The sequence below is a fragment of the Eschrichtius robustus genome, chromosome 15 (assembly GCF_028021215.1).
Source record: "Eschrichtius robustus isolate mEscRob2 chromosome 15, mEscRob2.pri, whole genome shotgun sequence".
In the NCBI taxonomy this organism is placed as follows: Eukaryota; Metazoa; Chordata; class Mammalia; order Artiodactyla; family Eschrichtiidae; genus Eschrichtius; species Eschrichtius robustus.
The window spans coordinates 35595662-35621071 of NC_090838.1; the positions used below are offsets into that span (position 1 = coordinate 35595662).

The 25410-nt window shown below is 48.1% G+C and overlaps 1 long non-coding RNA gene across 2 annotated transcripts in view; it reads left to right on the top strand.

The window, feature by feature from the left end:
- The window catches only part of LOC137777737 (uncharacterized), a 207929-nt gene that overhangs the window by 157032 nt on the left and 25487 nt on the right, over positions 1 to 25410 (top strand). The window lies entirely within an intron of this gene.

Sequence of the window (25410 nt, forward strand, 5' to 3'; positions counted from 1 at the left end):
TTCTTTATATATTCTGGATACAAGTCCTGTATCAGATACATGATTTGCAAATACTTTCTCCAAGTCTGTGGTTCCTCTTTTCGTTCTCTTAATAGTGTCTGGGGCTTCCCTGGTGGCGCAGTGGTTGAGAGTCTGCCTGCCGATGCAGGGGACACGGGTTTGAGCCCTGGTCCGGGAAGTTCCCACATGCCGCGGAGCAACTAAGCCCGTGCGCCACAACTACTGAGCCTGCGCCTCTGGAGCTGTGCTCTGCAACGAGAGGCCGCGACAGTGAGAGGCCCGCGCACCGCGATGAAGAGTGGACCCCGCTCGCCACAACTGGAGAAAGCCCTCACACAGAAACGAAGAACCAGCACAGCCAAAAGTAAATAAATAAATAAATAAATTAATTAATTTTTAAAAAAGCAAAAAAAAAAAAGTGTCTGTTAAGAGCAGACATTTTTAATTTGGATAAAGTCCAATTGATCAATTTACTCTTTTATGGATCATACTTTTGGTGCTATATCTAAGAAATTTTTGCCTTCTCCATGGTTGCAAAGGTTTTCTTCTAGATGTTTTACTTACAGTTAAGTCTATAGTCCATTTTGAGTTATATTTTGTATATGGTGCAAAGTATAGATAGAGACTTTTTTGCTTATGGGTGTGTAATTGTTCCAGCAGTATTTGTTTAAAACACCATCTTTTTTGGGCTGCATTGCCTTTGTGCCTTTGTTGAAAATCACTTGTCCTATAAGTATAGGATAATACTTATAGGTCAATTTCACCTCAATAAAGCTGTTTTTTAAAAAAAGTATAGTGTCTATTTCTGGTCTCTTGATTCGGTTCCATTGATGTCTATTTTTATGCCAATATCAAACTGTCTTGATTTATTGTAACCTTTTAATAAATTTTGAAATCAGGTAATGTTTTCCAACTTTGCTCTTCAAAAGTTGTTTTTGTTTGTTTGTTAAATTAATTAATTAATTTATTTGTTTTTAAATTAATAGACCTTAACTTTTTTTTTTTTTAAGTATTTGTTTATTTATTTTTGGCTGTGTTGGGTCTTCGTTTCTGTGCGAGGGCTTTCTCTAGTTGCGGCGAGCGGGGGCCACTCTTCATCGCGGTGCGCGGGCCTCTCACTATCGCGGCCTCTCTTGTTGCGGGGCACAGGCTCCAGACGCGCAGGCTCAGTAGTTGTGGCTCGCGGGCCCAGTTGCTCCGCGGCATGTGGGATCTTCCCAGACCAGGGCTCGAACCCGTGTCCCCTGCATTGGCAGGCAGATTCTCAACCACTGCGCCACCAGGGAAGCCCCAAAAGTTGTTTTGATGATTCTCGGTCCCTGGCACTTCCGTATGAATGTTAAGAGTCAGTTTTCAAACCTCTGTTTACTTTTATATACAAAAAACACAGAGAAAAAAGTAAAAATCACAATAATCTTACCACTTAGAGACTATCCCTGATAATATTTTGGTTGTATACTTCTTTTTTTTTAAGTCCCTGTTTTATTTATTTTTGGCCACACGGCTTGCGGGATCTCCGTTCCCTGAGCAGGAGCTGAACCCGGGTCAGGGCAGTGAAAGCACCAAGTCCTAATCACTGGACCGCCAGGAAATTCCCTTTGGTTGTAGATTTTTTTCTATACTTTAAAATATTTGCTTTTTTAAATGTTTATGTAGCATTATATGCTAAGCACTGGTTTTTTTTAACATTAGGTTTATCGAAATATATGTATGGTGAAATTCACTTTACAAGTGTATGGTTTGATGAGTGTTGACAAATATATAGAGGCATGTAACCACCATCACAGTCAAGATGCAGAATATTTTCATCACCCAAAAAGTTCCCCTATGCCCTTTTACAGTCACTCCTCTCTTCCCACCCCAGGGAATCACTGGCCTGATTTCTGTCCCTATACTTTTGCCTTTTTTCTAGAATATCACGTATTTGGAATCACAGTATGTAATCTTCTGTCACTTAGCGTATTGCTTTTGAGTTTCATGCATGTTGTATATATGAGTGATTTCTTCCTTTTATTGCTAAGTAGTATTCCGTTGTATGGACATACCAGTTTGTTTATCCATTCACCAGTTGATGGACATTTGGGTTGTATCCAGTTTAGGGCAGTTGTGAATAAAGCTGCTATAAACATTTGCATACAGGTATTTATGTGCACATGTGTTTACTCTTGAATAAATACCTAGAAGTAGGATTGCCGAATCATCTGCTAAGTGAATGTTTAACTTTATACATTTTGAGTCTTGGTATTCATGATGGCCACAGCTGTAAGAGATACGTCACCAAATGATAGACATGCATCATTCGCTGGGCCCATTAAATCACGGCATTTGTATTTCGCTCCCATCCATCCATTGTGCAATTTAATTTGACATTTAGCTAGTAAATGTCCACCTTTCCTGGTTGTTCTTGCAAAATAATTGGAAGGTTTTGTGTTTTTATATTTTTAGCCAACCAATTCAACATTCTCCTAAACTCTCTGGAAAATTGTCCAAGCTTATTTCTTTAATTGTGTAGATAGAATTTTTAATAGGTGACATATTTACATAGTTTTCAGGAATAACATCACCTTATGATGGAAACATTTCCAAATAACCAGTTTCAAAATGCTCTCTCCTTAGCCTATATTTTAGTTGAAAAGATGTTCCTCTCTCACTCACTGTTGAAATGTTCCCTACAGGTTGATAAGAAGGACATTTTTTTGTGTGAAATATTGGCTGGGGTCACACACTACCAATAAACACTTGTCACAGAAAAGGTCAGAGAGTCTAGAATATACTTGTCTTTCTGTAAAAGAAAAATGCACAAATTGTCCTTAGATTTGATTCCCAGAAGACCTGCAGGTTCAGAAAGAGTTTCCTGTTATACCGTTCTCTTTTACAAAGTATGAAAATATACTTCTGTTTAAGGCATCGCTTTTATTTTATTTTATTTTTATTGAAGTATAGCTGATTTACAATGTGCCAATCTCTGCTGTACAGCAAAATGACTCAGTTATACACACATATATATATTCTTTTCCATTATGGTTTATCATAGGATAAGGCATCGCTTTTATAAAACCAACCACGCTGGTGGCACACTGGAGCACTTAGGAACAAATGAAGCCTTGTGCTGACAGGGAGCCAAAGTAGGAAGGCGCCCCCTAAATACCCCACACAGAGGAGCTGGCCCTCACCTCTAGGATTCCCAGAGAACCTTCTGGGACTCAGGATAATCTGAAACTGGGACTGAGGGAGGGCACAGTGTCAACCCATTTATTAAATATTTGGTAAGTCTTAAATTTCTAGATTAAGAAAACCGCGACTCAGTATTTTTATGCCTCACCCCAAGGATCATATTGCAGTTTTCACTTTGGAGACCAAGATATAGGGAGGGACTTCTGGGGCATCAGCTGAGAGAGGCCTGCCTGCAGGTTGGACCCTGAAGGCTGGAGGGCCCCCTTTGGGGGAGTAATAACTTTTCCCTTTAACCAGATGGAAAACCCAGACTCCCAAGTTCCTGAGTCCCTGGTACTATCTCCTGAAGTGGGCAGGGGACCGCCACTCCTCTGCCACCTACTCCTCTGGCTGCCTCTCGGAGGGGTCCTTTAATCCTGGAGGGTGGGGAGAGGGCCCCCGGGGGCAGGGGAGGGGCTGCCAGTGCTGCGGACGTTTTCTCTGGGAGGCTCCCGGGTGCACCCTCACCAGGCAGGGCCTCCATCAATTGCCGGTTGAGGGGACGGTTGAGGCAGCAGCTGTGTGTGGGTGCTGGTAGGGAGCAAGGCCCTAAAGTGGGACCTTATCACCCTAAACCTGTTGTCATCTGGGAGGCAGGCCCTGGTACAAGGGCCTCTCCCCACTGCTCCCAGCTTTACAGAGCCCTGTGCTTAGAACCTCTTCTGTAAATATTTGTTGGATTTAGTTGAATGGAGTTGAAATCTCATTTCCTGATTCCAGCCAGCTTGGAAGGGAAGGCTGGGTGGGCCGGGCTCTGATTCGTGGGGGGTGGAGTGGGAGGGAAGCAAGGCCAAATTGGGCAGCTCAGCCCTTAGGGGAACATCCTGAGCTCCGAAGACCTTCAGCCATTCTCATCCTTCCAGCCGCTACTTGGCTGAGGGTCTGCATCCCAGATGAGGGTCCCTGATGGTCCAGCACGCAGGGAAGCAGGAGGAGGGAGAGGCTGGAAGGGGCCAAGTGAAGGGAACAGCCAAACCTAGAGCCCCAGGGGATGTGTGTGCAGAACACAGGTTTCAATGGGACAGAGTCTTGGTCCCCATCTTCTAGGACTTCTCTCCCAAGGAAGCTTCTCAGCCAGTTCTGCCCTCCTTGGCCTGGTGCTTGGGAAAGGCTCCCTATTCTGGCAACGGGAGAAGACCTCGGCACGTGTCCCCCACGTGCTCAGAAGCATTACCTGTCCTCAATGCACACACACAGACCCGCGTCTGTGCCTACTTGCAGACTCACCCGGCCAGCCCAAGGCACACATGTGTCCCACAGGCAGACACACAAGCACACGCACTTGCCTGCCCTCCGTCAGACCTTCCGGTGTGAACACACGTATACGCACTCCTAGAGACAGCCAGCGGCCCCCAGACACGCGTCATCCCTCAGGCACAGCCAGCCAGCCCACAGGTCCCACTCGGAGGGACGTGAAGCAGATGGGGTCCCCCAGGCTACGTGCTCCTCCAAGGCTGGTGTCCACCAGAGTCAGAGCCGCATTAGAGCAGCTGGCGTGACACAGGCTCCCATTGTGCTGCCAGGCCCAGGGGACAAAGGGGGCCTATTTCCTCCCTCTCCCCTCAGTCCTCCACCCTGGGGCCTGGGAGCCCAGCCGCCTGTTGCAGAGGGTTAAGGGAGACTCCCCAAGAGGCCAGGTTCTGCATGAGGGGCTCGTGGAAAACCCCAGCCTGGGCGGGGGGTGGGGGATGTAACTCCTGCCTCAGGAACCCCAGGGGGACAGGGGACCCCCTCCGCTCTTTGGGTGGGGAGAGGAGAATCAGGGTTTGCACTTGTCCTGCTCGAGATGGGCACAGACCCCTACAATGTCTGGGAGGAGAGTTTCGGCTGCTCGTGGACTCAGGACATGACCACTCTGTGAGTCTGAATCGTCAGGGTGTGGAGGCTGCAGCCTGCTGGTCACTTGACCCCCTCAAAAGCCTCCATGACCGCAGCCACTGCCATCATCACGCCCTCCATTTCTGCTTTGATATCTTCACTACTTTTTTCTGGCACTTAACCCCCCCCCCACCCCCCCGCAACGTGTTCGTTCTGTCGTGTCCCTCCATCACTGGTGATGGATTTCTTACTAGGTACGGGTGCTGCTCTGAGCACAGGCGTGCTGGGCTCCTCTCATTTCACTCTGTGACAGATTTGCACCAGTGCTATGTTCCAGGCAAACTGATGTTTCTTGCTTTCTTCCAAATACAAGGCCTTTTCCTTTCTCTGTGCTTTTTGCTCTTTCACAGAGTAAGGAGTACAATAAACACTTATCGAGCATAGGGTTACCAGACACAATAATACAGTATTTTTATTCATTATTAGTAGTATTTCTTCGTAGTAGTATTCATTGTTTATCCAAAATTCAAATCTAACTGGGCATTCTGAATTTTTATTTGCTAAATGTGGGGACCTAACTGAGCACCTACAGTGAGCTGTGCTTGGGAGATACAGTGACGACAGAGCCAGTGTCTGCCCTCAGGAAGCTTCCAGTGTAGTGGGCGAGACTGACAAGTAAATACAGCCCTACCACAAGGAGGGCTGGGGCTCTTATAGGGGAATTTCAGGTTACCATGGGTGCCCAGGGAAGGGAAAGCCACCCTGGTCTTGGGAGGTCAGAGAAGGCTTCCGGGAGGAAGGGTACTTGAGTTAAGACTTGTCTTAGTCCGTTCAGGCTGCTGTAACAGAATACCATAGACTGGGTGACTTATAAACAACAGAAATTTATTTCTCACAGTTTTGGAGGTGGGAAGTCCAAGGTCAATGCACCATCAGATTCAGTGTCTGGTGAGAGCCTGCTTCCTGGTTCACAGATGACCATCTTTTTGCTGTGTCTTCACATGGTGGGAAGGGTGAGGGAGCCCTCTGGGGTCTCTTTTATAAGGGCATTAATCCCATTCATGAGCGTTCCACCCTTATGACTTAATCACCTCCAAAGTCCCCACCTCCTAATAATATCCTGTCAGGGTTAGGATTTTGACATGTGAACTTTGAGGGCACACAAAAATTCAGTCCACAATGAGTCTTAAAAACTCAGCGGGGGTGGGGAGCCACAGTGAGCACTGGGACGGGAGAGACGGGCTGCAATTCTGTGCGTTGGCACAGGCAGCCCCACATTTAAATGGCTCTCTTCCGGGGTGGGGGGTCAACTGGGACAGGACTGAAGGCATTTGGAGGAGCCACAGTCAAGGCTAGCATGCAGACAGGGCAGACAGAGACATAGGAAACTCCAACTGTATGGGTAGCCTATGCTTTCTATAAAAGGCTGAGGCCAAGAAGGACCCAGAATCAATTACAGATTGAATGCTTGGCATTCAGAAGGGGAAATGGCAGGTGTCACCTTGACCTTGTGTCAGGAACCACCGTGATATCCTCCCTTCCACTGTATGACTCCCCAGCTGGGACTTAGGTAGCCAACCCATGGCTGGATGTGAGGGAGGGGGCTATGGCCAGACACAGACCTGAATGTACATGCATGTGAGCATGTACGGCTGGGTGAAGTGGCCGGGTGCCTGAGTGCATGACATCTCTTATTGTCTCATTGGTTTGGGTTTGCAAGACTAGGGCAGCAAAGGATGTATAGAGCGTGAGCATCAGCTTTAGAAACACCCGAGTTCGAATCCTGACTCTATCACTTACTAGCTGGTTAATCTCTACTGAGTTAACGTAACCTCTCTGAGCCTGTTTCCCTCTTTGCCAAATGGGGAAAATTCCACCTAGCCTTACCTTAAAACAAACAAACCAACAAATTAGTGGAACTAATGCTAATTTTGCAGGATTGTTGGGAGGATTAAATGAGATGATGTAAATAAAATAACAGACACATAATTGGCTGTGTAAAGGTTTATTTTTCTTTCCCTGCAAGCACCACACCTGCTATTCACACAGCAGTCATCACATGAATAATAAGAGCAACAACATTTATATAAAGTGAACCAACCAGTTAAGTCTTTTTTTTTATTTTTGGCCACGCAGCGTGGCATGCCGGATCTTAGTTCCCTGACCAGGGATTGAACCCATTGCCCCCTGCAGTGGAAAAGCGGAATCTTAACCACTGGACCGCCAGGGAAGTCCCAAGATTTTCTAAGGTATTCATAATTAAGAGATGGAACATCGTACTCTTTTAATAACCCAGTGAGATTTCCTGTATTTACAACCTTTCTTAAACTAAGAATCATAAAGACTTGTTACTCACCGATGGTTAAGATCTAAAGAAAAACTAATATCTGGGTACAGTCAGGTATTTCCATCATTAAGTTTCTCCTGTTCGCAAATGAATGCAAAAACTGTTTTCCTGATTCCAATTTAAGAATTTCTCTGGAAAGTGTTCTCAGTACTCCCAGGGAGTAGTGGGCCATCTGTAGCTCTTCCTGTGCTGTCAGCATTAATTGCCCCAAGAGGAGGACTAAATCTGTGATCTGTTCTGCTAATCCCAGGGAAAACTTTATTTTCTAGCACACTACTTTCTCTTGCCTCTTGCAGACTAAAGGAGATCTCTGTTATGGATTAAATGTTTGTGACCCCCCCTGCAAATTCATATACTGAAGCCCTCACCACCCAGTGTGACTGTATTTGTAAATGGGGCCCCTAAGGAAGTAATTAGGGTTAAACGAGGTCATGAGGGTGGTGCCCGAATCCAATAGGACTGATGTCCTTATAAGAAGAGGAAGAGACACAAGAGATTTCTCTCGCTCTGCACCTGCACAGAGGAAAAGCCATGTGACGACACAGAGAGAAGGCAGCCATCTACAAGCCATGAGAGTCCTCACCAGGAAGCAAATCAGCTGGCACCTTAACCTTGAACTTCCAGCCTCCAGAACTGTGAGAAATAAATGTCTGTTGTTGAAGACACCCAGTCTGCAGTACTTTGTTCTGGCAGCCCGAGTGGACAAATAAGCCTCTCTGTTCCTCCCATGCCGCGTCTGCCCATGGCAGCCTGGTCTCAGACTCCTGCTAGTGTATGACACACATGCACAGGACATGCTTTCCCCCCCACCCCCACCCCCCACAACCCTGGCTCCTTTCTAATAGCAGGTTTCCCCAGCAACCAACTTTCCAGGCAGTCCATTCCCTTTCCTCTTAATCAAGTCCATTCTCCATTGAATGGGCTTCTTTACTCACTGCCTTCAGGGAAGCAGATTCTTTTTTGTTTTTTATTTTTTTTAAATTTTATTTTATTTATTTTTTTATACAGCAGGTTCTTATTAGTTATCTATTTTATACTTATTAGTGTGTATATGTCAATCCCAATCTCCCAATTCATCCCACCACCACCCACCCCACCCCCCGGCCACTTTCCCCGCCTTGGTGTCCATACGTTTGTCCTCTGCATCTGTGTCTCTATTTCGAGTGCAGCAGATTCTACAGACTGATATTTTCTAGGGACTTTTCATCTTTAAAGTGCTTTTTTCCCAAATCTATATTTTAAAGCATACCCAAAGGGCACAGCAGAATTTTTAAATGGTGATCCCAACGAGTGACCGTCTTTGGTGTGCTGACTCTGGGGTCTCTGGGGATGGGATGGGGGAGGGGACAATGGTATGTGAATGGTCCCACCCTTACCACCTCCACCCCCAAACGGGCTGGGCTCCTTTGGGCTGCCATTCCTTTGCTGCTGCTCTTCCTGTCCTCAGAGCTGCCTTCCCCACTCCTCACCAGCTAACCCAATCCTAGCCCACCACCCTGACTCGGGTCCACCCCACCTTTCCCATGTCTTGCCTCCCTTTTTTGACTGTCGGCCCCCTGCACGTGGTGACTGCGTCTCTCTCACCTTTGTGAATCTGACTGACCAAGTGCTCATCGTGATTTACCACCATGCTCCGTGCTTACCTGGGTTCTCTTTCCATTCTCAATGTTAATCCCCTTGGGTAGTTTCTCTTGTCCCCATTTTACAGAAGAAGAAACTGGCTCATTGAGACAAGGTTCCTTGCCTAGAAGCAGGCAGCAGGAGTAGGAGCTCTGCTCCCTCATCCCCCAGCCCAGGGCCAGCCCTCAGTGCCTTTCCTGACCTGCCATCTCAGAGACCCCTTCTCTCTGTCTGAGCCCCTAGGTGCTAGTCTTCAGGACTCTTTATTTTCCGGTACAATCCACTAGAATGCCAGCCCTGGGAACCCCCGGCATTTATAAACAGATCCTGCAAGCGGTGGACCCTTGATTATATTGGGTGAAGAAAAGAGCCCTGTTTTCCTAACTAGACTTCAAGTTCTAAGCAGCAGAATGCACCTGCTTGGCTTCTGTCCCCGGCACAGGGCCGGGCACACTGGGGGGGCTCCTCCCCCACCCACTGGACACTCCTCACCGTCCCACCCCTGCCTCCAGCTGCTCGTTATAAAAACCCCAGACTAGCACCCATGATCCTCACCCCTGCTGACGGAACTCACTTTCGCCATGATTGTTAATATGCCTTTTTTCTTTTTCTCTCTGAATCAACATTAGCTTTGCTAGCTCCCTTCCCTCCGCCTGATAAGGATGGGGTAACGGCATCTGTATGAACTTGGGGTGTGCTTTTGTTGCCTTGTCAGAACAGCAGCTCCTATCTGGCCGGTGATGGGCTGGGAGCCAGCCCCCAACAATGGAGGCCTTGTGAGCCGGCCTTGGGGGTGGTGCTTGGAGCCTGCAGTTCAGCACACACACAACCCTTCCGGGTGCCACCTTCCTATCTCCGGCCACCGAGCCCTTGCCAATGTTGGAGCTGTAACCCAACCCCTGTAATTGCATGTCCCGATAGAGCATTGCTGGGCTTGGGCCACTGCTCAACAGTGAGTTAAGGTGCTGGGGACAGTCACCATAGACTGTGGGTGCTCCTGATTGGGGTAGCCTCTGGCTGGGTGTCCCCCACTCTCCTCCCCAGGGGTCTTGGGCTGACTGAGAAAACCACAGCACAAGGCAGGCGATCTCAGCTTCCCACATCTTGGAATCAGTGTGTTGGGAGACCCCACACACACACACCCTGACCCATTCAAAAAGAATGGTTTCTCTTTCCTCTGCAAACCTCCCACCCCCAGCCTACCTCCTGCTGATCCTAGCTGCCCCTTTCTCTGGAATCCTCCACCCCCCTCATTCTGCTTGCCCTTCTTTTATTTTTTAACATCTTTATTGGAGTATAATTGCTTTACAATGATGTGTTAGTTTCTGCTGTATAACAAAGTGAATCAGCTATACGTATACATATAGCCCCATATCTCCTCCCTCTTGTGTCTCCCTCCCACCCTCCCTATCCCAAAATAGATAGCTAGTGGGAAGCAGCTGCATAACACTGGGAGATCAGCTCAGTGTTTTGTGCCCTTCTTATCTTTGGCTTTCTCCTGCCTTTTTTCTTAGGCTCTCCTCCTCCTTAGGCCCAGCCTCTCTTCCCATCTTCCTCCTTCTCCCTGGGTCTTCTCCCATAGAGGGAGCTCGGATGGCAGCTCTGCGGTCCCCAACCCACCCCAGGACTCTGACCTCTTTGGAAAATCTAAGGTGTCTTGGGGGAAGCAGTTGGCTCCAAGACCCCCTCCCACTCGTACCAAGAACATCTTCCTGGCTTCACCGAGCCCCCAGGGCTGTGTGCTCCAAGCAGTGCCTGAGATGAGGTGGACTATGGGATTGGCAAAAACCCTGCCCTCCCAGAACTTCCAGTCTGGGGGAGGAAATGGGTACTGAACCAGTCTTCAGGTGCCAAGTGCTGTGATGAGTGACAGTGAATTCTAATCTGGGACTTCTCCAGTGGAAAATAAGAATTGGATACTTTACACTGGTGCCCATTTGTTCCAGGTACACCCCTAGTCATCATGTTATATTCAGTCTCATGTGCAGGTTTCAGGAGGATGCCTCTGGTTGCCATGTAACAACCAGCAACAAGAGAGAGTGAGCACACAGAGACAGGGGAACCCATCAGAATAGCACAGGATGAGGTGATGGAGGCTGTGCAACATATTGGCGATGGAGAAGATGGACAATGGGACTGGTTGAAGAGCATCTGAGTGGTAGAATCTGTAAGTGAACGTTGGGATGTGGGGTGAAGAAGGAAGGAGGTATAAAGATGGCTTCCAGTCATCTTGCCTAAGCAGCTAGGTAGATGGAGGTGCCATTTACCATATGGGAAGAGTGGAGACAGCACCTATTTGGAGCTGGGAGGGGAACCAAGAGTTCAGCTGTAGACATGTTAAGTTTGAGATGCCCAGGCTATAACAGCATCAGCGTCCCTTCCCTCCTTTTTAGCAGTAGAAGCCCCCTGCCTATCCCTCCGCCCCAGCAAGTGTTTCTGGTTGGGCTATCACGTACACGGCCTCACTTCCCCAAGCATGCCGAAGGGCATGACTCAGGCTGGCCAATCAGAGCACTCACCCCCCTGGACACAAAGATTGGTCCTTGGGTGAGCCCACGTCGGGGACACTGAAGTAGAGAGGATTACACTCTTCTCTGAGCTTGTGAGCTGTAAGGAAATGTAGGGCTGGCACTGTTAGTGGCATCATTCAGCCAGAGAATGAAACCAACACAGAGGGTAGACAGATCAGGAAATGGAGAGAGACAGCTCTGGTAACATCATTGGAACCTCTGGGTCCATCCATGCCTGAAGGTAGATCCTCTCTTTGATCCAATACATGACCTCATAAAATCTTTTTTTCCCCTAGGAGCTTGTTTGAATACTTTTGCAGGTGACTGAAAGAGACAATCCAATAAGACTAACACAGCATCCAAGAGATGTCAGGTGGGCCTTCTGGAGCAAAGACAGATGCAGAAATGGAGGAAGCCAGGTTCTGAGGAGGGACAGACGAATGAGACAGTGGCTAGAGAAGGACACGGAATCAAGGGACACGTGGCAGAGACTCCCAAATGACTCCAAATGACTTGACTTTTGCTTTCTTTCTCGAGTTTTTACCTTCCAGGCAGGTGCAACCGTGTGGCTAAGTCTAGTTAAAGGGATGTGAGTGGAAGTACTGTGTGGGCTTTTCCATTTCCCACTGGATGGGCAAACCTGGTGGTGAGAACCTTGGGAGCTCTCGTGGACTCTGTAGCCTTGGACACCAGTGGACACTGCCTGATGCCCCATCTAAAACCGAGGCCCTCCTTCCCCCAGCTGCCAGGAGCACTGTCCACTCACAGCTCAGCTGAATCTTTCCCCAGAAACTGCTTTGCGCAAAGTTATGCTTCCTCCCTGGGGGTATCAAAAGGGGGCCCGTATCCAATGACTTGTGGGGTAACAAGCCTAGTTCCTTGCTTTAACTGAGACAACTATGAAGGCCACCCCAGCTCCAGAGCTCCTCCGGGATTGGCTGAGTCCTCTGTTGTGACTGCATCACAGCTCAGCTCTGCCCTTTGCCCAGTTTTACCTCCATCACTCCCCCCGCCATCAGGGTTCACTCCCCAGTAGAACACCTGGCTGCAAATCTGTCTCAGAGTCTGTTTCCTGAGTAATCCAACCTCTGACAGAAGCTGTCTCAGACTGTGTGCTGGAAGCAGCATGTTGAAAGTAGTGAAGTAAAAAGATACAAGAAACCTGAGTCCTCCAAAACCACTAAACCCCCATATCAGCCCTGAACCATCAAGGTACATGAGAGAAAAACAAACCAAAAAAAAAAAAAAAAAAAAAAAAAAACCCCTTCTATTTTGTGTAAGCCAGTGTAGTTTGAGGCCTTTGTTACAGGAGTCTAAACCATATTCTGATTAACATAGAATTTGATATCCAGAAGTGGAATGTTGGACGTGGCAAAATTTTAAACATGAGGCGTTGTGCTATTGTCAGACAGTGAGCAGGTATGTCAGGTTGGAACGCTGGTGACCCATGCTATGCAAAACAGTTGGTAACACTATCTCCTCTGATATCTTGGAAGACAGTTCACATGCCTACAGAGCCTCTAGTTCTAGAGGAAGTGGTTAGAAAAGGTGCAAGTGCTGGTGGGTAGTCTTCTCCCCACATTTAGCAAGGTCCTGGAAGAGAGAAAAACTCAGAAGAGAGACAGCAGTTTGCAAGCACAGATGAAAATAAACAGAGCTCTGTTCATGGAGATTCTTCCTGCCTGCGGCCAATAAGGTAAGCTGACTAAGAATCCAGTATTTGGAAAGGTGCTGAGAAAGTCAACTGCTTTTGTACCCCAAACTGAGGAAGTGACATGAAGGAGCCCTGAAGGGGCAGCTTTCCCAGGAGACAAGACTGTGGCCCGAGCCTTTCCCAGTTAGCTCCAGATAAGAACACCCTGCCAGGGCTTCCCTGGTGGCGCAGTGGTTGAGAATCTGCCTGCCAATGCAGGGGACACGGGTTCGAGCCCTGGTCTGGGAAGATCCCACATGCCGCGGAGCGACTAGGCCCGTGAGCCACAACTACTGAGCCTGCGCGTCTGGAGCCTGTGCTCTGCAACAAAGAGGCTGCGATAGTGAGAGGCCCGCGCACCGCGATGAAGAGTGGCCCCCGCTCGCTGCAACTAGAGAAAGCCCTCATACACAAATGAAGACCCAACACAGCCAAAAATAAATTAATTAATTAATTAAAAAAAAAAAAAAAAAAAAAAAGAACACCCTGCCAGACAATGGGAGTCAGTTCAACAGCCCAGAGCAGATTCAGGGTGTTGCCTTTCCACCCAGGCCTACTAGGTTAAGTAACCTGATAAACTATTGTAAAGTTAAGAGAGGGTAGGATGGGCAGAGTATAGAGGCTGGGAAATAAATATGCATAAATGTGTCTTCAGGTTTAAGAACTATGTCTGCACCAGCTTTTTTGGCTGGGTTACTTGCTTATGGAACAGATTAGAAACAAATCGACTGTAGTCATACTAATTTTTTAAAAATAATTTTAGGGACTTCCTTGGTGGCGCAGTGGTTAAGAATCCGACTGCCAACGCAGGGGACACGGGTTCGAGCCCTGGTCCGGGAAGATCCCACATGCTGCGGAGCAACTAAGCCCGTGCGCCTCAACTACCGAGCCTGCGCTCTAGAGCCTGTGAGCCACAACTACTGAGCCCACGTGCCGCAACTACTGAAGCCCGCATGCTCCGCAACAAGAGAAGCTACCACGATAAGAAGCCTGCGCACCGCAACAAAAGAGTGGCCCCTGCTCACAGTAACTAGAGGAAGCCCGCACGCAGCAACGAAGACCCAATGCAGCCATAAATAAAATAAATAAATTTTAAAAAATAGTTTTATTGAGATATAGTTCACCTATGATAAAGTTCACCCTTTAAATTACACAGTTCAGTGGTTTTTAGTGTATTCACAGAGTTGTGCAACTAGCACCATTATCTTCATTCTCGAACACTTTCATCGCCTCCCAAAGAACCCCGTACCCGTTAGCAGTCAATCCCCATTACTACCTCCGTGCCCCCAGCCCCTGGCAACCACTAATCTACTTTCTGTCTCTATAGATCTGCCTATTCTGGACATTTCATAGAAGTGGAAATCATACAATGTATGATCTTTTGTGTCTGGCTTCTTTTACTTGGCATATAATGTTTTCAAGATTCATCCATGTAGTCGCATGCACCAGTATTTCATTCCTTTCTATGGCTGAATGATATTCCATTGTTACGGATAGATCCTATTTTGTTTATCCATTCGTCAACTAATAGCCTTTTGGGTTTTTTACGCTTTTGATTACTATGACTAATTTTGGTATGAACGTTCATGAACACATTTTTATGTGAATGTCTATTTTCAGTTTTCTTGGCTGTATACCTAGGAGTGGAATTGCTAGGCCACAGTGTAGTCCTGTGTTTAACTTATTCAGGAAATGTCAAACTGTTTTCCAAAGTGGCTGCACCATTTTACATTCCCACCAGTAATATATGAGGGTTCCAGATTTTCCACGTGCTCTCCAGCACTTACTATCTGCCTTTTTTATTGATAGCCATCCTAGTGGTTGCGGAGCAGTATGTCATTGTGGCTTTTATTTGAATTTCTTTGTTGGCTAATGATGTTGGGCTCTTTTCATGTGTTTACTGGTCATTTGTATATCTTCTTTGAAGAAATGTCTATTCAAATTCTGTGCCCATCTTTCAGATCAGGTTATGTGTCTCCTTATTGTTGAGTTGCCAGAGTTCTATATATATTCTGAATTCAAATTCCTTATCAGATATAGAATTTGCCAGTATTTTCTTCCGTTTTGTGGGTTGTCTTTTAAGTTTCTTGACGGTGTTTTTGGAAGCACAAGGGATTTTAATTTAGATGAAACCTGATTTATCTATTTTTTCCCTTTTCTCTTGTGCTTTGGGTGTCATACATTAAAAAGCCAACGTTTAATCCAAGATCATGCAGTTTTATAGTTTTCTTTCTTACATTTAGGGCTATAATCAACTTTGAGTTAATTTTTATATGTGGTGTGAAGCAGGGATCTGATTACATTCTTTTGAATAGGGAGATCTAGTTGTCCCAGGACCATTTGTTGAAAAAGACTATTTTTTCACCATGTGTCAAAGTCTCCATGTCCAGAGTCTCAATTCTGTTCCATCGACTTATGTGTCTATTCTTATGCCAGTACCAGGCTGTGTTGATTAATATAGTTTTGCAGTAAGTTTTGAAATAGGGTGGTGTGAGTCTTCCAACTTTGTTCTTCTTTTTCAAGACTGTCTTGGCTAAGCTGGACCAAGCATATGCAATGCTTGCAATTTTTTATGAATCTTAAGATACATTTTCAATTTCTGCAAAAAAGGCAGGTGCAATTTTAATAGGGATTTCATTTAGTCTGTAGGTCATTTGGGGGAATATTACCATCTTAACAATATTGCGTTCTAATCCATGGACACAGGATGACTTTCCATTTATTTAGTTTCTCTTCAATTTATTTTAATGATGTTTTATAGTTTTCAATGTATAAGCCTTGTTCGATTTATTCCTATTTAATCCTTTTCTATATGATGGTAAATTGAATTATTTTTTGTATTTAACTTTTTAATGTTATGCTAAGTTTTTGAGGGAAAGTCACTGGCAAAAGTCTACAAGGCTGGCCAGTACAACTCTAGAATGGCTCAACTCCTAAAGCAAGCTGTGAGCTCCCAAACCTGCACCACCAGGAAACAGGCTGTGAACACTGCACCGTCACCACCCAGAAGGGTATATTCTCCAATGCCCTTTTCAGATGTGGCCCTGGAGGACGACAGGTAGACAAAGAAGTACTGCCCAGAAGGCAGAGCCAAGAGCCACAGAGAATGTTTTCAGGTACTCGATACCAAAGAACATTCTCCTTTCTGAGATAGGGAACCTTTGGAATTCCTGCCCAGTGGGATCTGTTAATTGCTATGTTCCTGCTATGTGTTTTCTATTTTTCCCTCTCCAAATGGCAGATTAATTGTGGTTATCCTGTTCTACCTTGTATAGCATATGTGTATGTGTTGCTGGTTGGTAAAGGGGAGCAAATAGATAACTTGGTTTTTAGTTTGTATGTCACCAGACCAACATCTGAACTTCATATAAAGATCTGACAATTGTCAGGAAGGCCTGGGCTCTGAGCTGGTTGCAGTAATGGATGAAACCTTGTGGGTTTGGGCTTGGGAAGGGGATTAGCATGTTGCATGTGTGAGAAGAGAGCGTGCATTTATTTGGGCGGTCAAAGGTGCAGAGGGTGGTAGAGATCGCCAGCTTTCCCTCAATAGCCATTCTCCTCTTCTTCAATAGTGATGGAATCTTTAAGTGGACACATTGCTGCCCAACGAAAGACCATATTTCTTAAGTTCCTTTGCAACTAGGTGTGTGTTTTGACCAAGTCTGAGGGCAGTACCTTGTGATTGGACATGTATGCAACTTCCAGGCCGTGCCCTTCAAAGGAAGTAGCTTTATCTCCTCCTTCCTCTTTTCCCCTTTCCTTCTGGCTGGGAGGTTGAAGTGCTGGCAAGGGCTGGGGCATCCATCTTGGAGAGAAGCTGCAAGTTAAGGATGACAGAGCAACAGATAGAAGAAGTTACCATATCACCCCTACACTGCCTTCCTAGGCTTTTCATGTGAGAGTCAACTTCTACCTTTGATACAGTCTTTGGGGATTTCTCTGTTACAGCAGCCTAACGTTATCCTAACACAGAAAGTTTATCTGTTTTTTCCTTTTTTTATCCGGCTGCGCCGCATGACTTGCGGGATCTCAGTTCCCCGACCAGGGTTTGAACCCGGGCCGCGGCAGTGAAAGTGCTGGATCCTAACCACTGGACCACCAGGGAATTCCCAGTTTATTTGTTTTTAAAATGGGAGAGACTAGAGCATGTTGTGTGCTCGTGGAAATAACCCATTAAGGAGGGAGAGATTGATGAGGAAAGAGAGTGGGGAGATAGCCGAAGGAAAAAAGCCCTTGAGAAGATGAGAAGGAATGGGATTCAGGGAACAAGAGATGGAATTTTTCTTTCACTGAAGAAACTGGGACGCTTCTTCCATTGTAATGAGGCAGACACGGGGATATCTGTGAATTTAGTGGTGGGAAGATGAGGGAGGTTCAATATAATTGCAAGAGAGTAGTGCCATGATAACCCATGGAATCTTGATTTCATTGGACTCCTCCACACATCCTTTGTTCCCTGACGCACTCATCGTTGATCCACTCGTGCTATATTTTTAATTAGTTATTTGTAATGATTAAATAGGCTCCTGCAAAACCACCACCCAAACCAAAGCCTTGACAATGACCCACATCTTTCCATATGATTCCTCCTCGCCATCCCAACCCCCTACCTCCCCCAACCCACAGTAACTATCATCCTGAAGCCTGTGTACCACATTCCCTTGATATCCTTTTCATATAGTTTTATTGCATCTACATATATTTCCAAAAATTATATATTTTATATTAATTGTTTTTAACCTCGTTAAAAGGGTATCGTTCTCCATGCAATCTTTGGGGACTTACATTTTTTACCTAATTGTATATGGCTAAGATTTATTTATTTACTTTGCTGTGGCTCATTTATTTAACCTGCTTTGTGATAGTCCATTGTGTGAATATCCCACAGTTTATTCATCCACAAACCATGGACTCTAAGCTGGGAGAGGAGAGACGTGAAGGCAGGAGGGGGCTGATGGATAGAGAGAAAGTGAAGGACTCAGTGGACTGGGGAGTTCTATGAGGCCAGAGAGCTGTGGCAGGGCCACCTGGGCCAGGGAGCAGAAAGGCTTGGAGGCAATGGATGGATGGATGGATAGTGGAAGGTGAGAAGTTCTGATTTCAGAAGTAAGGCTTTGGGTGGCCATAAGGTCTTCAGGGCTAAATGTGGCAATGGATAGCTAAGGCGGGAATTATTGGAGATGTAGGTGATGGAAGCAAGAGGTCAGAGTGTGGATATAGGTTATTCTATTTGTCTAGGATAGTGGCAGGAGGGGGTATGGGAGAAGATGAGGAGGCTGGAACATGGGTCTTCAGTGGGGGAGGGAGCAGGCCTGGGAGGCTGGGAGATGACAGGGCTGAGGAGGGAGGATGGCATAGCTGGAAGCAGCAGTGTCAATGGTTCAGGGCTTTACAAGAGGATGGGAGTGATGGGCTGGAAGTGACCACGAGGAATAATAAGGACAAGCTCTACCTTTTAACCCTGAGGTGCAGAGAATGTGAGACTAAATATCCTCCACCTGAGAGGGCTGCTGGGAGGTGGTAGCTCAGGGCCAGGAGGAGGAGGATGTATTCCAAGAAGAGGCTGAAGATCTAGGAGAGAGCGCTGCCTGTGGTGCAGGAGCTCCAGGGCGCATCGTGTGAGAGCAGAGGGAGGGCAGATTGCAGGGGAGGGCAGGCAAGCATATCAGGGCTCAGCCGAGGCAGGCGAGGAAGCCGTGCTGTGGTGGGAGGGGAGGCCAGCCTTGGCTCTCTCTCACCAGCTAGGAGCGCTGCGTGCTCCTTGCTGTGGCACGTGCGTGGAAGGGTCATCACTCCGCATCTTGCTTCCATGCCATTGTGTCATCAGCCCTGTTTGTCTCTCAGGGTTGATGTACCTCATGGGAAGGGGAGCCAGGAAGTCAGTACTCTTCCCTTAGATCCAGTGCTGGGGTCAGGGGAAACCAGTGCAGAGAACTGCCTTGGTTAGAGAGGTGGGGCTGGAGGTCTTGCCTCCATCTCTAAGGAGATCCAGGGATGCAGCCTGGACACCTGATGTCACCTTCCTGTTGGTTCAGGTGGGGCCTGCCGGCTCCTATGGCCCTGGGATAGTCCAACTTGCCCTATGAGAAGTCTTCAGACCCCAGTCTGAGTGTAGAGACACCGTCTTGGCTCTTAGGGGGGGCCGCTCTGCGGGAGGATGATCAGAGGGAAAGAAGAAGAGGTGAAGCCAGCCGCTTGGGAGCCAAGGACAGCTCTCAGAAAGCTGCGGGCCTGCCCACCATTGTTCCTCAACACAATCAGTACAGAAAGAAAGGAAGAGCCCAGCCCAGCCCAGCCTGTGTTTCTGTGGTCTGAGGCAAGTTTTCCTTCTGGATTTCCCACCTAGGATTAGCTCAATTAGCTTTCTTAAACCATGAAAGCTTGGAATGAGGGTCTGGGATCATTAGACTCAAAGCCCCTGGATTATTTTCTGTGCCTCATCTCCTACACTGACCTCAGATATGACCTAGCCACTGCCTCTCCCCCATCCCAGAAACCCAGCCCCTACCCCGCTGGTGCTTTCTCTTCCCTCCCTCAGGACCATGGGCCTCGAAGATCTGAGGAGAAGCCCGAGGTCAGAACACTCCCAGGTGGCAGCAGAAGAGGCAGGAATCAGCAGTTTCTCCTGAGTCCTCCACTGCTCGGCTCTCAGTAACTCTGTGCCCCAAGTTTCCTGCCTCAGAGGCAGATGGGCCATCTGTGTGCTGCCCTTACCCTAAAGAGAGGGGCACAGCTAGCATCCCGGGGGCAGGGCCTGGGCTTTATACTTCTCTGTGGCTCCAGCACTCAGGAGTCCCGGTCTGATGAGGGAGCATGGCCTCCACTCTATAGGAGCCCTGGGCTGACACAGAGTCTGGTCTAACCCACATACAAAACACTTTGGAACATGCCCAGTGAGATGGAGTCAGGGTGCAGGGAGAAATGAAAATAACTTCTCAGGTTAGAGAGAACAGATCTGTCTCTGTGATGTGTCTGGTCACACTCCCAGCGAACGATAGGTTGGTTACTGGGAGGACTTTTCTGGATTTGGATGGAGGTATATATACATGGTCAGAGAACAAATTCTGTCCTGGATACAAGAGATGGCATTTTCAGCCCACAGCAGTGGGTACCAAGAGAAGGTCCCAAGATGTATTACTTAGGATATTGACTTGGCTGATGTAACAGAGACCCAAAATAAGAGTGGCTTAAACAAGAGAGATGTCTGTGTAACAGTCCAGGCGTAAACAGTTTGGGGCCACAGTGGTTTCAGGGACTCAGACTTCTAACTGACTTGTTACTCTGCCATCTCTGTGGTCTTGTTCTCACCCATAGGATCCAAAGTGGTTCACCATCACATAGGCTTCCAGACTGCACAAAGTGGGGGAAAGAGGGCCAAGAGTATGCTCCCCATCTGGAAGTTTCACACCTGGCTGTGCTCACATCCCATTGTCCAGAACTCTTAGCAGCCTGAGCATCCTTAGCTGCAAGGGAGCCTGGGAAATGTAGTTTTTATTCCAGGCAGCCATGTATCCCAGTAAGCACCTTTTGTTCTGTTAGAGAAAAGGGGAGATTGTTATTAGGGGAACAACTAACAGTTCTGCCTCAAGAGACCCCAAGTACACAGCAAGGAGGTTCTTGTATTGTATGTGTCTGTTCAGTACCTCATTCCCACAGGGTTGGGCAAGTGACTCAGTCTGGGAAAACCACAGTAATGCATCCCTCTGGCCACAGCAATTGGTCCAGAACTGAGCACATGACTCAAGGCGAGCCAATCAGAGTTCTTCCTCAGGACTTTTCCCTAACCAAGTGGCAGACGGTATAATTTTCTTTCTGGTCATAAACCCTGAACTGACCATGGTCGTTTTCCCTGCCAAGGCAGGGTAAAGCCTGTCTGCAGAAGATAGGATGACACCAGCCTCTGAGAGATGCAGAGAGGGAGTCCCAGCAGGGTGAGCTCCATTCTTGCCCTGATTGATCCAGTTAGTCAATGCCCCCTTTTCACCAAGTTGATTCAAGCTGAGTTTTGGCCATTTGCAACCCAGAGTCCTGACTTACACAGTACTGAAAGTAACGTTTTCTCTGGGGGACTTGGGGGTGGGAGGGAGGGGACACAGATGAGATTGAAAACCTGGATGGAAATAAAGTGGGCTCCAGCCAAGGTGCATCTGTCTCCTGCACATTTGCCCCGAGGCATCCTAAAGTTCTCACACAGCATCTCACTGTAGAGAACGTTCAGTTTCTTTGCATTTTTCCAGTCAGTCCTGTTTCCTGCAAGGCAGCTCCCCTCACAGGCCTGTTGTAGCCGGCCCAGCTGTGAGGAGGGGGCCTGAGGATCAGCCACCCTCACAAAGGGCTCATTCTCAGCTTTTCTGGGGCTGTTATCAGCCAAACCTACACTCTGAATCACCTGCATCCGTGGGCAGCCCTGTAGGTGGGGTGGCTTGATTCCCCTCTGGGCTTCCCTGTGTCAGGACCTGTGAGTGGAGGCGGACTTTCAATAAAGGTTCATGGTCTTCTGCCCCCTCACGCTATCAAGGTTCTGTCCAAGACCTTCCTGAGCCCCATCTTCCTAGTCTCTTCACTCACCTGCCGTCCTGGGCCCCCATCCCTCTGGGCACCATCCATCCCCATGCCACCTAGTATACCAGCATAAAGCCCTCAGGGGAGATGGGATGGGAGCTGGGGAAGGAAGGGAATGTGCATAAGCGTTCTCTCTCCAACTCAGTCGAAGGAGGATGGAATCTGAGAATGTCCTGTGCTTCCAAATCTGTGACTCCCCCAGTCCCCTGGGACCTCCTGAGTCCCCTCTACCTGCCATGACTGCAACCAAGCTGTCCTGGGCCTGTGGTGTCACCTGGTGGCCAGCCTTGGAACAGTCCAGCTTCCACCTCCTTTTGTTTCTTTTGAGATTGGAAGGATGGGGTCACATATGTACCATAATTTCCCTTTTCTTTCTGTTTTTGTTCTTTGTTTTTTTACCACAATCAGTTCAGTTCAGCTCATTCTTCCTCAGGCCTTTTTTTTTTTTTAGCTTGTGGGATCTTAGTTCCAAGACCAGGGATTGAACCCAGGCCCTCAGCAGTGAGAGCGTGGAATCCTAACCACTGGACTGCCAGGGAATTCCCCTCAGGGCATCTTTAAAACCCACATTACACACCCTTGAATCCACTTCCTTCATCTCCTTTCTAACAACCTGACCCAAGTTACCTCATGAGTTCCTTTCCCCAGTTTATTCTTTCAACCCAAACAATCCTGGCTGACTGCATGTCAGGATAGAGCCAGGACTGCCCCGTGTCAAAAAAAAAAAGGCAGACTGAACGCCAGAAAGAGTCATCAGAATGTTGAAGAACAAAAGCTTTCAGCCTCTAAAGCACTTGAAAACACCTCAAAGTTTCCTTCAGAATGTCCCACCCATCGCCTCATACTCCTGTTAAGAAACCTGCTTTCCCTCAAGCACCAGCTTTCAAGAAAAAATAAACAATTTTCTACACCCACATTGTTATTTTCCATTTCTACCTGTAGGTCTTGAAACAGTAGGGTTTTTCTTTTTTCCCCTGTGTGGGTGTGTGGCAGCCCAGCTTTGTGATGCGTTAAGTGAGCATTTATGGCTCAACCTGGAAAACTGAGCCCCATTCATAACGCTGAGTCCTCGATTTTCTCTTGGCTCATTGTCTGGAACCCCAGTCCACTTCCCAGAAACCAAGTTTTGAAATGTTACTCACTGGCAAGCGGGGACTGCCTGATGGTAGACATTTAAGATACGGAGATACTTTCCTCCGGGGCAAGATAGCAGCTGCCTTTTGTTGTTTTAAACAGGATAATGTATAAGAGCTATCTGACTTCCCAAGAAATGGAAATCTTGATGCCTGCTAGAAGCCTTGAGGCTTGCAGGATGGGCTGGGCCAGTGGGCTAAGGTTGGGGGGAAAGGGTGTGGTGAAGAACTAAGTGATGCTGTAGACCCAAGGACCAGGCAGAGAGGATTCGAGAAGGGCTAGGCTGAGTGGAGGGGGCTGCAGAGAAGTCTTCGGGCCAAGCACTGGAGAGACAGACCTGACTAACATTTATTAATCACCTTCCACGTGTCAGGAAGGGCCCAATTGGGAAGCATGTGGGTCCCCCAAGCAGGCTAATCATTTTATGTCCCATCAAACTGGTATTCCTTTACTATCAGTTCAACTTTAATATAGTGGAACTGATCTCTGCTTGGAGAAAGGGGGGAGTGGGCAGAGGAGGGGACCCCTGCTGCAATACTCCATCTCCTCTGAGCAGTTCAGCTCTGACGCTGAACTTGCATGCTGCAATTAGACACACAAAAACTCTCTAGAGACCTTGCCCCGCCCTCCTTACGGAACAGCTTAGAGACCAACTATTGTTATTCTGGCCTCTTCTTTTGGGGTCCCCCCACCACCCCACTGCAAGTAGCTCATTAAAGCAGAGTGTCCAACTGACCCTTAAAAGAGTTCCAGACGTGGTTTTTTCATCTCCTTATATGTCCAGTGATGACTGAGTACCTCATAAAGACGGCACCCTAGCCAGCTGCCTGGCTGGCTCACCCCTTACACCAGCTCTGGTCCTGGGCACTGAGAATGTTCTCACCCTGCCACCTAAGTAACATGATCTCCATTCTACCTGGTGAAGCTGAGGCTGAGGGCAGTTAGGTTAGCTGCCCAAGAGGCCCATAGCTGGTGAGTAAATCCCACCTTTGGGCTGAGATCTGAATTCGGGTTCATCCATCTTATTCCAAAGCCCAGATCTTCTTCACTTCCTCCCTCTCCCCCAGGAGAAAATGGAAAGAAAAAGCTGTGGAGAGCAGGAGGGTGGTATCTATGAAGAAGTACAGGAGGTGGAGGTTTGAACAGGCAGCTGTAACAAGCAGAGTCAGAGACCCTGTGGGTGGCAAGGGGGCTGGGTGCCCAGCAGTGCCACTGCAAGGTGGCCCAGGTGGGGTGAGGGGAGTAGGGTGGAGTCAGCTTGGGCTCCTGGAGTGTGGGAGGGGAAAGCCGCCTCGTCCTGGAGAGAGGGGTGTGTGGTGCTGCCAGGCCAGGGCCCCTTCCTCTGCACGCAGCCATACTAGCAGTGCCCACTGAAAGGGCACGGTGGGCCTGGAGTCTGGCAAAAAGAGGCTGGGGTCCAAGAGGAATCTTTGCGAGGGAAATCTCTCCTTCAGCCCCAGATTGGAGGCTGCAGAAAGTCATTTGGACCACGTGGGGGCAGGATGCTGAGGGCCCAGGGGCTGGCTCTGGTTGGTTCCCTTTCTCTCCTCATGCCCCTTCCCTCCAAACCCCCCCATCCAGGCCAGCTCAGCTCCAGGGCCAAGGAGGGCCTGACAGCCTGTTCCTGGCCTCCCCAGCAGAGGGCTCCAGAGCAGAGCTCAGGAGGGTGGGTCGGGGAGGGAATCTCCACCTCCCTCCCTGCAGGGAGGTGTGGGAAGCACTGGACAGTCCTCTCTGCTCACAGGTGTCCAGGTGTCCATCTGCACAGGTGCTCTTTACTCGGGCATGGGTGTGTCTGTATGTGTGTGCACCCCTGTGGGTGTGTGCAAGTGTGTACGGTATCTGTGTATCTGGGCGTGTCAATGTCTGCCCTGCTGAGGGACAACTGCCTGTTTTTAAGTGTGTTGGGTGGTGTCTATGCACATGTGTTTGCCCATTTTCTCTTTGCACACGCCAGCACCGCTTGTGTCCCTGTGTATGTTTCTGTGCATGCGGGTGCCTGTGTGACTCGTGCATAGGTGTCTATGCTTGGCCTTGTAAGGAGAGGGGAGAGAAATAAGTGACAGGTGGTGCTGTGGAATCTCAACATTCTCAGGGGCAGGGATGCGGGGCCCTCTGTCCCTCTGTACTGTCCCACGTCCACACACACTGACCCTGCCGGACCACCTCCTGCCCTGGCTCAACACAGCACCTGAGTTTGTTAGAACCCTGTTTACAGCAGGTGTAGCTGACGTCTAGTTCCCAGGAAGCAAGTACTTCCAGAGCTGTGTGTGTGTGTGTGTGTGTGTGTGTGTTCTGGTTCCCTCTTTTGCAGCTTGAAAATGTTGTTCTCCTTGTTGGCAGTGGGGAGCAGAGCCCCAGAGAATGGGGGGAAGGTAGAGGGCTGGAGAAAACAGCAGGCCCGTGGCTGTCTCATCCACGGCGTGAAGGAAGGCAGTGGCTGAGGGGGAAGATCTTGGCCCAGGAGCCTGGGGTCCTGGACAGGGCCCAGCTCTGCTACCAGCTGGAAGTCC